Genomic DNA, 12,239 nt, shown 5'->3' on the forward strand with positions numbered 1-12,239 from the left:
TGGAAAGTGCTCAACTCTAGTTTACTTTAATTTTATGAGGCACAGACTAGCTCAGAGGCTTGTTTCTATCATGACAACAGGAAAGGAGAAAAGCTGCCTCTCTGCTTCTATAAACCCAGCCAGAGCCCCGTCTACCTGTTGGGATATCAGAAAGAAATTCGTGAGATACAAAGTGCTCTGCTGTCATATTTCCTTATTTTACAGTTACACATTATCTCTGGCATTATTACATCACAGGTTATTACCATTGGAAAATAAGTGGAAAGAACTTGAGTAGAGAACTTGGCAGTTGACCCATTCAACAGAAAGCGTATTTTGCAAATATGTGATATTGTCGGTGACCTTTATTTTCTTTTGTAAAAATAACTTTGATTTCTCAATCTTAGTCTCTCAAGTAAATCTGGGATTTGCATTTTCATGATATAAGACGTGCTGCGTCTTCATAAATTATTTATCAGTTGTCTGAATAGAGAACTTGTGTTAAACAGTGGGTGATGTCACTATATGACATTAATTACCCACACACACACACACACATACACAATAAGGGAGGGAGTTCGTCCAGACTTTTGGGAGAGTAGTCTACCCTTGCAGATCCCACCTCTCCTCTGGTAAAAAGGGCGTGGCCTTGATGTTGCAATACACACAGTAATGATGGGATCGCTTCATTGAGCAGCTGTGGCAATGCCGCAATTTTCACCACACACTTAACCCTTCGAACCCCTCTGGGATCCAGATACCACATTGTTAGCTACATTATACAGACCCCACTGGAGAAACCATCCATGTACATAGTTTAGCAATGTCTTTTAAAATTTCCCTTCCAATGCGATTGCATAGGAGGCGTGTTGCTGCATTAGAACGGTTATCAGCAGCTAATCACACATTTTAAAACCCTAATCGGGCAGCACAGTGGCCTAGTGGTTAGCACTTCTGCCTCACAGCACTGGGGTCATGAGTTCGATTCCCGACCATTGCCTTATCTGTGTGGAGTTTGTATGTACTCCCCATGTTTGCGTGGGTTTCCTCCGGGTGCTCCGGTTTCCTCCCACACTCCAAAAACATACTGGTAGGTTAATTGGCTGATATCAAAATTGACCCTAGTCTCTCCCTCTGTGTGTGTGTCTATATTAGGGAATTTAGACTGTAAGCTCCAATGGGGCAGGGACTGATGTGAACGAGTTCTCTGTACAGCACTGCGGAATTAGTGGCGCTATATAAATAAATGATGATAATTGTCTCGCAGAGTCAGTCTTGCTATGAGATCTTCACCCCATGTCTGCTGCCACGTGTGTCCTCTTCTGATCCTTCTCCCCTTCTGCCAGCACTGGAAATATAGAAATGTTTCAGACTTCGCTTGCACACTGCTCCTATACATATAATGGGGTCTTTAGTTACCGGGTCCTCTCCTAAGCAACAAAGCGCCACACACTTACTTAGCGGCACGTCCAGTTGTTATAAGTAGAACACTGGTGGGCCCTGGTCAAGGACCCCTCTTACCCACTGATTATACATAGATACATGTTTAGCTTTGCTGCCTCTCCGCAGTGGAGCCATGAGTTCGATTCCAACCAGGACATTATCTGATTAAATTTTGTGTGTTCTTTTTGTATGCTTGGGTTTCCTCCCACTATCCAAAAACATACTAGTAGGTTAATTAGCTGCGAACACAAATTAATTTGTCTGTGCGTGGAAGAGAATTTAGTCCATACCTGCCAACATTTGGGTAGGCGGCTTGGGGACAGGGGGGTGTGGCCACTCCACGATGGGGGTATGTCTGGCGCTTTTGAAGCACTAGTCTGCTCCGTTCTCTTCTCCCCTCCAAACACAGCACCTGTTCAGCAATGAACAGAGAATACGCCAACCTTAACACCCACGGCACAAATCTGACGAACAGTTGAGAGGTACGATTTAGTCTGTGAACTCCAGTAGGACAGGAATTGATGTGAATGGCTAAATTATCATCATCATCATTTATTTATATAGCGCCACTAATTCTGCAGCGCTGTACAGAGAACTCATTCACATCAGTCCCTGCCCCATTGGAGCTTACAGTCTAAATTCCCCTAACATACACACACACAGATAGACAGACTAGGGTCAATTTGTAAGAATAGACAACAATTATCCCCTAAGGGATCCCCCCGGCGCTAATAGTCAATAAAGAGTGGATTCCAAAATGAAAAATGGAAATAAGTAGATGACCCTGCAGCTAGATCACGGTTCACCAAACCGTTAAATCAAAAGAATGCACATTGTAAGTCCAGCGCTGGGGCACCCACAATACAGATATTGCTCTATTCCTATCATAGGATACAATTTTCGATGAAGCCAAATTAAAATATTAAATTTGAAATTTTATTCATACACCATCTAATATAACAAATATATGAAAAATCTGAAATATCCTCAATTTGGAATACAAAGCATCACATAAGTTGGTAAGTTCCACTCAATATATGAAACAGAATATATTCCTTATCTCATGAGATCGTTGCAGAGAGGAACAATTACCTACACCTTCTATATATTCATAACAGGTGAGGCCAATCTTTATATAGATGAAGATATTCTTGCATATGGATCCAATATGATACAGATACCCAAATAATAATTAAAAATTAAAAAGTATACATTTCCAATATCCAGAAACCGAATACATGCATGATTCAAAAATTAAGGGAAGGGGAGGGATTAAAAATAGATATTGGATAATAGTAATACACCTGAACAAATAGAATGGAAAAAGTGCATAGAAAAACTTGCTGGTATTGTTGTCCACCGTATGGTTAACGATACATCCAAACACATATATGTAGAGTATAGTTCCACCTATGCATAGGTAACTGTTGTCATCTATAACTCCTTTGTATCATGTATCCGCTTGTTGAACTTAGAGTCCATATGTATAGCAGTAAAACATAACCACGTGTGGCTGTCTTGTAGTGACTTATGCACTCCGGAAAATATAAAATAATAGGGCTTACCCGACTTGATCCGTGACTTAAAGTATAACCGAAATTCAAATACAATATACCGTCCCCTCCTGGATGATTTCCATAAATGGAGCGAGACGGAGTTTGCCCAGGTTGGATCTGTGATCCGAAGAGTGCGTATGACGCAAGCACGTTTTTCCGTCACCTCGTATCTGGGGATACACCCCTTGGTTGCCCAGGAACCAAAGTTTCGTTGGAAATAAACCAATTAGTTGCAGCGGAGGCTGTAGTAGGCATTAAAACACTCTCCTTTACCTCTCACTTCTTCACACAGCGCTGTGTTTGACAAGAATATGGAGAGGAACCCTCCTGACGCGTTTCGTCCTATATCCTAGGACTTTTTCAAAGCTGTTACTTCTGCACCTTTGGTTCCTATTTAAGGGATAAGTGGGCGTAATCATCCTCACACATATTAGTGTCTTAAAGTGAACTGTTCCATTAGTTCTGGAAGGAAGCCAGATGACATCTGATAATCACTCCAAATTACAATGATGTATAATTCCACATAAACGTTACCCAATCGGATAAATTTAGTTATTTTTATATATTAATCCATTCCTTTTTCTAATGCACATTTCATACAACAATACATTTTAAAGAAAAGAGAGATGGACCCAGATTGAATCTACTTCACACGGGCTTAGCCCATAAATCCACCATTCTTGTGGTTCATATAACGTTTATAGTACTATACATCACCCTTATTCGAATGTTACAATAATATGTATAATATAATATATTTTCCTCTGGTAAGTATTTATTAATTTATGCAGCTTTACTGCTTTTGTAACTCGATCTGATCCTTCTTATCTTATATCTATAAACTTAATTGAACACCACATACTATTCCGTGAGCTCCTAAGTCTGGTGTTTTTACAATTCTTATAACACATCGGTTACAAGGTTGAGCCTCATTGCATTTTAAAAAGAGATATAATATCAAATAGTCCCCTCGTATAGAGGGTGACCATTTTAATCGCAAAATTCCAATGCTTCATTCAAACCTCTCGGAGAAAGGGTCCCTAATTTAAAGATCCAAGAGGATTCACATTGACATAATCTCCGGAATCTATCCCCTTTTCTCACAGTAGGCAATACCTGTTCCAAACCCGTGATCCTAAGACACCCTGGATTTTTTCTGTGTACCTCCAAATAATGTCTCGACACACTATGTGTCAAGAGACCATTAAGGATATTACATCTGTGTTCGCGGAATCTTACTTTAAGCGGTCTCATAGTTCGACCAACATATTGAAGATGACACTCACATTCCAACATGTAAACAATATATGGAGTGTCACAATTAATAAAATGTTCAATGGGAAATTCTTCCCCATAAGTGTTTGACCGTACTTTCATAGTTCTATTCATAATATGGTCACAAGTTAAACATCTTGATTTGCCACACTTATAGCATCCCTTAGGTTTATCTGGGAGCCATGTGACATTATTTGTGCACTTCTCTTGTTTTAACATACTGGGAGCTAGTATTCTTTTCAGATCCATATTTTTTCTGAAAATCACTTTCGGTGTACTATCCAAAACATTCTTTAATATATTGTCTTCCTTAAGAATATTAAAATTTCTCCTCACAGCATTGCCAATTTGTCTGGACTTGGCATTATATGTTGAAATAAAGGCTGGATTACTATTATTAAATTTATTCTTTTTTGTTATTGTTTTGTCTCCATCTGAAGATTCTAATAGAAGACTTCTATCTAAGGTAGAAACATGGGAAACAGCTTCCTTAAGTATACTCTCAGGATATCCCCTCTTATTAAAATTATCCATCATTTTATCAGATTGGATCTTAAAATCATAATCTTCTGAACAGTTCCTCCTTAGCCTACCTAATTGGCCTCTGGGTATGTTGTTCACCCATGGGCGATGATGTCCACTCTCATAATGGAGGTAATTACAAACATCTGTTGGCTTATTGTAATTTGAAGTTATGACTCTGTTTCCATCAGCTGTTACTGTGATGTCTAGAAAGTTGATAGTATCCTTATTAAACTCATAAGTAAACTTCAGGTTATATGTATTGTTGTTTAAAAATTCAACAAATTCTAAGACAGAGTCTATATCCCCCTTCCACACAAAAAACAGGTCATCTATGTACCGACCATATAAGACCAGGTTCGCGCCAAACTGGCCCCCCCATATAAGTTCCTCCTCCACTTGTCCCATATACAGATTGGCAAAGCTCGGCGCGAACCTGGTCCCCATGGCCGTACCGAGGACCTGCAAATAAAAATGGTTCTCAAATAAAAAATAATTGTGGGTTAGGATGTATCTGATGGATTCCAGAATAAAATCACATTTAGCCTTACCAATGCTATCATCTGTGTCCAAAGTCCTTCTAACTACTTCCACTCCCTTCTCATGGGGTATGTTCGTATATAATGCTTGGACATCAAGCGTCAAAAAACCATAATCCGGCTTCCATTCTAGATTGCTTACTATATTTAAAAAATGAATGGTATCCTTTATATAAGAGGACAAACGCGGGACAAAACCCTGTAAATAATGATCCACATAATGCGAAAGATTAGATGTAAGCGAACTAATGCCCGATATTATGGGGCGTCCTGGTGGAGAGACTAAGGACTTGTGGATTTTGGGGAGGTGGTAAAATATTGGGATCACTGGATGTTCTAAAAATAAGAAGAGATATTCATCTTTAGATATTGTCTCTTCATTCAGGGCTTTAAGTAACATAGTTTTAAGTTCCAACTGGAAATCCTTAGTGGGGTCTCTCTGAAGTTGTTTATAGCACGAAGGATCCCCTAGTTGTCTGTTTGCTTCACCTACATACTTTTCTCGATCCATAATAACCACCCCCCCTCCTTTATCAGCTGATCTGATAACTATCGAAGTATCATTACGTAATTCTTTAATAGCTTGTCTCTCTTTCGGATGAAGATTGGAATAGCATCGAGGGACACCTATTCGAGGGACATCTCCTACATCATGATGTTTCTTATCTTTTCGATTTGTCCCACTGCATATTAACATAAAATCCTGTAACGTCCTATTGTAAAAGAAAGTAATGGCTGAGCTCTTGTGACTGAGAGGAAAAAAGTTTGAACTACGTTTGAATGTCGAATTAAGCGCCCAATTCCTAGAATTCTCTGAGCCACTATTTATGTCAAAAATGGGGGTTTCTTTAGTTTCCTCTACTCTATTCTCCTCCCATAAAGTTTCAAGAATATCCAGACTACTTGAATCATTTATATCAAGAGTGATAGGAGCTCCCTCAATCGATTGTTTCCTTAATTTCTTAGTGGCAAAATATCTTTTCCTACAAAGGGTTCTAACATATCTATTCAATTCTACAAATAAATCAAAAATGTTCGACTCTTTTGTGGGAGCAAAATTTAAACCCCATGACAGTAATTTTGATTGATAGGGAGTAAGCTCTTTTTTAGAAAGATTGAATAGTCCTCTATACTCTATCTCACCCTCATCCTCCGTCCTTTGCTCTCTCCGTCCTCTCCTTCCTCTGACTCTCTTCTTCTTTTGGGTGTTCTCTGATATAGTACATGGTAAGGGTTGTGATGTAAGCCCATTTTCCATTCTGGGCTTTTCTCTAAAAAAACGAGTATCTTTAGAAAAGTTTGGGTCCCTTTCCTTGGGTCTAGCTCCTAAATCGCGGGCAGAGTGTTGCCCCTTTTCCACATCCATTGATGTCTCACTATGCTCGCGAGTTTGTCGGTATGATCTTCTAGGGCTGTGATCCCTATATCTATTTCTATTCTCTTCGGAGAAGCCAATTAACCTACTAGTGTGTTTTTGGAGTGTGGGAGGAAACCGGAGCACCTGGAGGAATCCCACGCAAACATGGGGAGAACGTATAAACTCCTCACAGATAAGGCCATGGTCGGGAATTGAACTCATGACCCCAGCGCTGTGAGGCAGAAGTGCTAACCACTGAGCCACTGTGCTAAATATTATCTGTACAGGGCTGTGTAATACAATGGCACTATATAAATAACTAGCATATACGCTGCAGCAATCTTCATCCCAATCTTGTCCTTTCCTATACTTATCAATAGAAGGTTAGTTTACTGAAAAGGAGGAATTCATATATTGCCAGAACTTGGCTTTAAGTTCGCCATTTTTACTCCATTGTCTAGAACATTGTATTGCCATTGTCCCCCTTACTTCCACCTTTTCAGAGATGAAAGAGATGTGGAGGCGGCCGGAGACACTGCCACGTGCCAATCGGTCATGAAGAGATAAAAGGGGAATGAAGCATCGTAAAATTTAGTCTTTGATTCCGTGCACTCAGCTCCCAATAAAAGATTATTTTTGACAATATATTCTGTTATAATGGGTACTAATATAATCAATATTGATTCATATTAATATAATAATTAATTTAAGACAATTAACTGTTTTTATTATTAATAAATCTATTCTTACCAAGCAAAAAAAGGTTTCTCATTTACACACACAAGGTGGACGCTACGACCACAGCGTTTAACTGGAGTTATTAAAATCCTTTCAAGCAAGACGTCCTGAGCTTGGTGCTCCCCCTGTTGATTTGTAAGCAGATCAGGTTCCCTGCAAGCTGCAAAGATGGACAGTGATTTTGTGACAAAAATACAAATAAATACATGATTTTCATTCTGATAGCAGAGGTAACCTGTGTTTGTCCAGACAATAAACACACAGTGAAGTGAAGTCCCTTTTCCAAACAATAAATTAATCCACCCTGGTATTGTAGTAAATTTATTTCTGCACCTGAATCTGTCAAAACAAAGAATATGAGCAAAGTGTATATATTATATTATCTATGCGAGATACTTTTCACCATTAATGTAGCAAGGTCATGACGGATTGTTACACTTTAGATTAGATACCATCAAGTTAAATATAGTCTTTGATTCCGTGCACTCAGCTCCAAATAGAAGATTTTTGACAATATATTCCGTTATAATGGGTAGTAATATAATCTATATTTATTCATATTAATTGAACCCCCCTGAACGTGTTTGACGTGCAGTGTCACCGATGTTTAATGTAACGCCAGAGGGTAGAGCCCCGAAGTGATATAAAGATTTATCAATCAATAATTGCAAAAAAAAATATAAACACATAGGGTCCAATCTTTGTTAATTGGATGCATTTGGAGTCTTATTTTAGAAACATCGATGATTTGACAAAATCAGAGGCGTTTGATACCTTTACCCCATATAATTTTTGAACTAATGCTGGACAGGAAACTCCCCAGACCTTAATCCCATTGAGAACTTGTGGTCAATCCTCAAGAGGCGGGTGGACAAACAAAAACCCACAAATTCTGACAAACTCCAAGCATTGATTAGGCAAGAATGGGCGGCCATCAGTCAGTATGTGGCCCAGAAGTTGATTGACAGCTGCCAGGGTGAATTGCAGAGGTCTTCAAAAAGAAGGGTCAACACTACAAATATTGACTCTTTATATAAACTTAATGTAATTGTCAATAAAAGCCTTTGACACTTATGAAATGCTTGTAATTTTACTTCAGTATACCATAGCAACATCTGACAAAAAGGTCTAAAAACACTGAAGCAGCAAACTTTGTGAAAACCAATACTTGTGTTATTCTCAAAACTTTTGGCCATGACTGTGTTATATGACTGGTGCTATATAAGCAATAATAACGCATCATGGCTGGTAACACAAACCTCACGTAGCAGATTTCAGACCAGTTTTGTAGAAACCATTCATAAGAATTTTTTCCACAACTATAAAAGTATGGGACAAGGACTATCCTACAAATGTGGCTCTTCGGATGGCAGTGTGCATATATCTAGAGTAATATTTATGACTGAGGAGTTGCTAAATAACTCAAATATATCAAAAAAGTGAGTTTCTCAATGATTGTACCATTATGGGACAGATTCAATTGACCTGCGCACTAATTTGAACCCAGATTTCTATTTGCAGTCCCCCCCCCCCCCCAAACAAAAATCAGCGTTGAAATTACCGTACAAATAGTAATCATGCGCACTATTACTGTAGTAACGGTAAGTGAGCAGGTCGCTTTACTTTCACGAGTAACGTAGTCAATGGAATTCACCCCCTATGAATCCACTAAACATTACTTGTTTGAAGTATTCTCACAGCATATATGCCTTTTTGACCCTGTAAGTATTTTACCTGGTTACGTTACTGGTAGAATTGGTGTATTACCGATACCTGAATTGGAATTACTCCTCTCTAGAGATGCTCAGGCTCGGTTCCGTGAGAACTGAACACACCTGAGCTTAGGGGATCAGAGTTTCGTGCTTTTTCGGACTCGAAAATGAGGCAAAACGTCATTGTTACGTCGTCGGATCTCGCGATTTTTGGATTCCTTTTTAAGATCCAACAGAACGGTGGGTAGGTGGGTAATGGGAGGGAGGGAGGGCCCAAGGACAATTCCATCTTGCACCATTTTTCTTTTCTGCCACTGCTGTGCGCCAGTGTGTCCTAGATGTGCTAGGAACTGCCGTGTGTTTGTGTCATTGCTCTGTCGCTTACCATCCAGCCAGGTCGCTGCATTATTTGTCCGAAAGTGTGTGAAAATAATATTGTGACCTGTGAGGTGGTCTAAATTGACTGCAAATGACTTGAAATTAGTGTTATTGAGGTTAATAATAATGTAGGAAGAAAAAAAAAAAAAAAAGCAAAATGAGGTGATTTTAGCATATTTTAGGATGTTTTCTAAAAGGTCCAAAACCAAAACACGAAGCTAATCCAGATCCAAGATCAAACCCAAAACCAGTTCACGGGGGTCAGTGAGCATTTCTACTCCTCTCTCATTTAAATCCTGTATTTTCTGCGTGTGAATAACCACTATGTCCCCCCCCTTGTTTGACTCCCTTCTTATTTTCTGTTCCCCATATACTTTGTAAAATTTTCAATAAAAAATATTGATGATAGATCCAGTAATTTTGCCCTTATTCCCTTTCCTACCTCAAGTCTTCGTGGTTATTGCTGCACTTTAGGAAATCACTTTGTAGAGACAATGGTTATATTGTCAGTAGAGGTTATAGGTGTCCGACCACATTTTCATGTTGGGACCATGGTAGGAGATACCTGGATTAGGATCTCTGATCTGTAAGAGGCCATCGCTCTGTTGTGGGGTAGTTATAATCTCAAACCTGTTCTCTTAGAGAAGGAACATATACCCTGTGTACAGAGCAATATGGTTTCCTAGATAAACCAAGAAAACATTGAAAGGAAATGGGGATAAACAATGACCGTATATCTGAATTCAATGGTCCTTCATTATTATGATGGGAAATGCATTTGAGGGGACTCAAGGATCTTTAAAAGCATAATTATAGATGCTTCTACATCTAAATTCCTGTTTTAGCACATCTGCCCATATCGTTTATGCTTGTTGTTTAATGCTATGTAAATGGTCTTCGGTGTCTAATTTTTCTATATTGAATGTGGCTTCCAAGGAAAACTAATAATAGTTTTTCCCTTTCTGTAATCCTGTACTAATCCTAAACACACTTGCAAGTTTCGGTAGTTTTTAAACATATATCCTGTTGCTGCACTAGATAACGGGTCTTTATCATTACCTGCCGCCATGGAATGGACTGTTGAGGGGATTATGTAGACTAAGGGTTTGAAAATTCAGTCCTCAAGCCCCCATAATTCAGGTTTTGCGAGTATCTACGTTTCTGCTCAGGTGGTTAAATCAAAATGACTGAGGACAAATACAAAATCTGGTCTGGTCATGGAAGGGTGAGAACTGTCCAATCCAGAAGTGGAAGTTGCTCAATCAATTTATAGGCTCATAGCAGGTGATTGAAAGGACCGGGGGTTATCTTAAAAAGGAACAAACACAGAGAAAAATCCCCCAGCACACTGCTATAGCCAGCAAAGGAGCTGCCATTTCTACTTGTACATAAAAATGCAAAAGTCTCAGTTGCGCACATTTGTGAAAACTGCTCAGACACCACAAAGAATTTTGTATGTGTGTACTGTAAATAGGCGAGTTAAATCCGCATATTTCGTCTCCTTTGTTGCCCCATCATAGTGTCACTATATTGATAGTGTCAAATCTCAATAGGGGCAACTACCTACATTTATTAGACATAAGGAAAGCCTTCGACCTGGCCTCAGTTACTGGGACAAGACTACACTAGTACTCGGGGAGAGTCCGTGAGTTCCCAGCAGAAGACAATGTATGGTATGAAATAAACTTTTTTACCAATTTGCAATATTTTATTAATATAACAGCTTACTATCTTAAAAAGATCTTTTTTTCTTACCGAAATTAAGATGGTTGACCAACAGTAACTTAACAAAAATCTGGCAAACCTATCAGCCCTCAAAGGTAGAATACATGGTTTACATCAAACTTGCTTTCTATATACAGTATATTAGTTTTAAAAAAAACATACTAAAATACATTTTAAGATTGCTGAAATGGAATGTAAGGCAATACTCTCATATTTCCAGCAGAGGGCAGCAAAATATAACAAAGGGTATTAAAAAAAAGGAAAAAATAAATACATTTGTTGCCTTAATTCTTGTACAGGATTCTGAATAAGAAGCAGCAGCGGCCTTCAGTTCAATCACTGAGCCAGAGTTGGTTGATGTCCCAGTACAATCTGTTTAATTCGGGTCGGCCTCACGTACTCCCGGGAGAGCAGGCAAGTCTCCCGCATCCCGCAACTGCCTAGCCTAAAGTACACGATTCGCGGTGAACCGCGTCTATTTGGGCTCCCCCCCCCCCCCGTGACAAAATGGCATTTCCATCGTGGGGGCGTTGCCAAAATGACGCGGTGGCCGGGCCCGGCCCCCTCCCTCTAGTCATGCCCCTCTCCCTGACTACACTTGCCGAAAGTAAAGTATGATGTAGTCTGATGCGATCACAATGAAGGTATGAAGGTATTAGTGCCGATTTTTTTGTATATTCAGAAATGTAATATAGGCTATGACAACTATCGTATAATGGAGTTAGGAAAAGCAAGAGAGGATTTACATGTACACAACAATGAAAAGACCCTGGGGGAAAGCGCGAGAGACGAAAAGCGCGAGAGACGAAAAGCGCGAGAGACGAAAAGCGCGAGAGACGAAAAGCGCGAGAGACGAAAAGCGCGAGAGACGAAAAGCGCGAGAGACGAAAAGAGCGAGAGACTGCTACAATTGTAATAATCATAATCTAAAAAAGTGTACTGATAGTGTCCTCACCAGGCAGCAGCTCTAGATCCGATCCAGCATTTGTGGAATTAGTTAGTTGCCGTAGAGATC

The sequence above is a fragment of the Mixophyes fleayi genome, chromosome 8 (assembly GCF_038048845.1).
Source record: "Mixophyes fleayi isolate aMixFle1 chromosome 8, aMixFle1.hap1, whole genome shotgun sequence".
NCBI lineage: Eukaryota > Metazoa > Chordata > Amphibia > Anura > Limnodynastidae > Mixophyes > Mixophyes fleayi.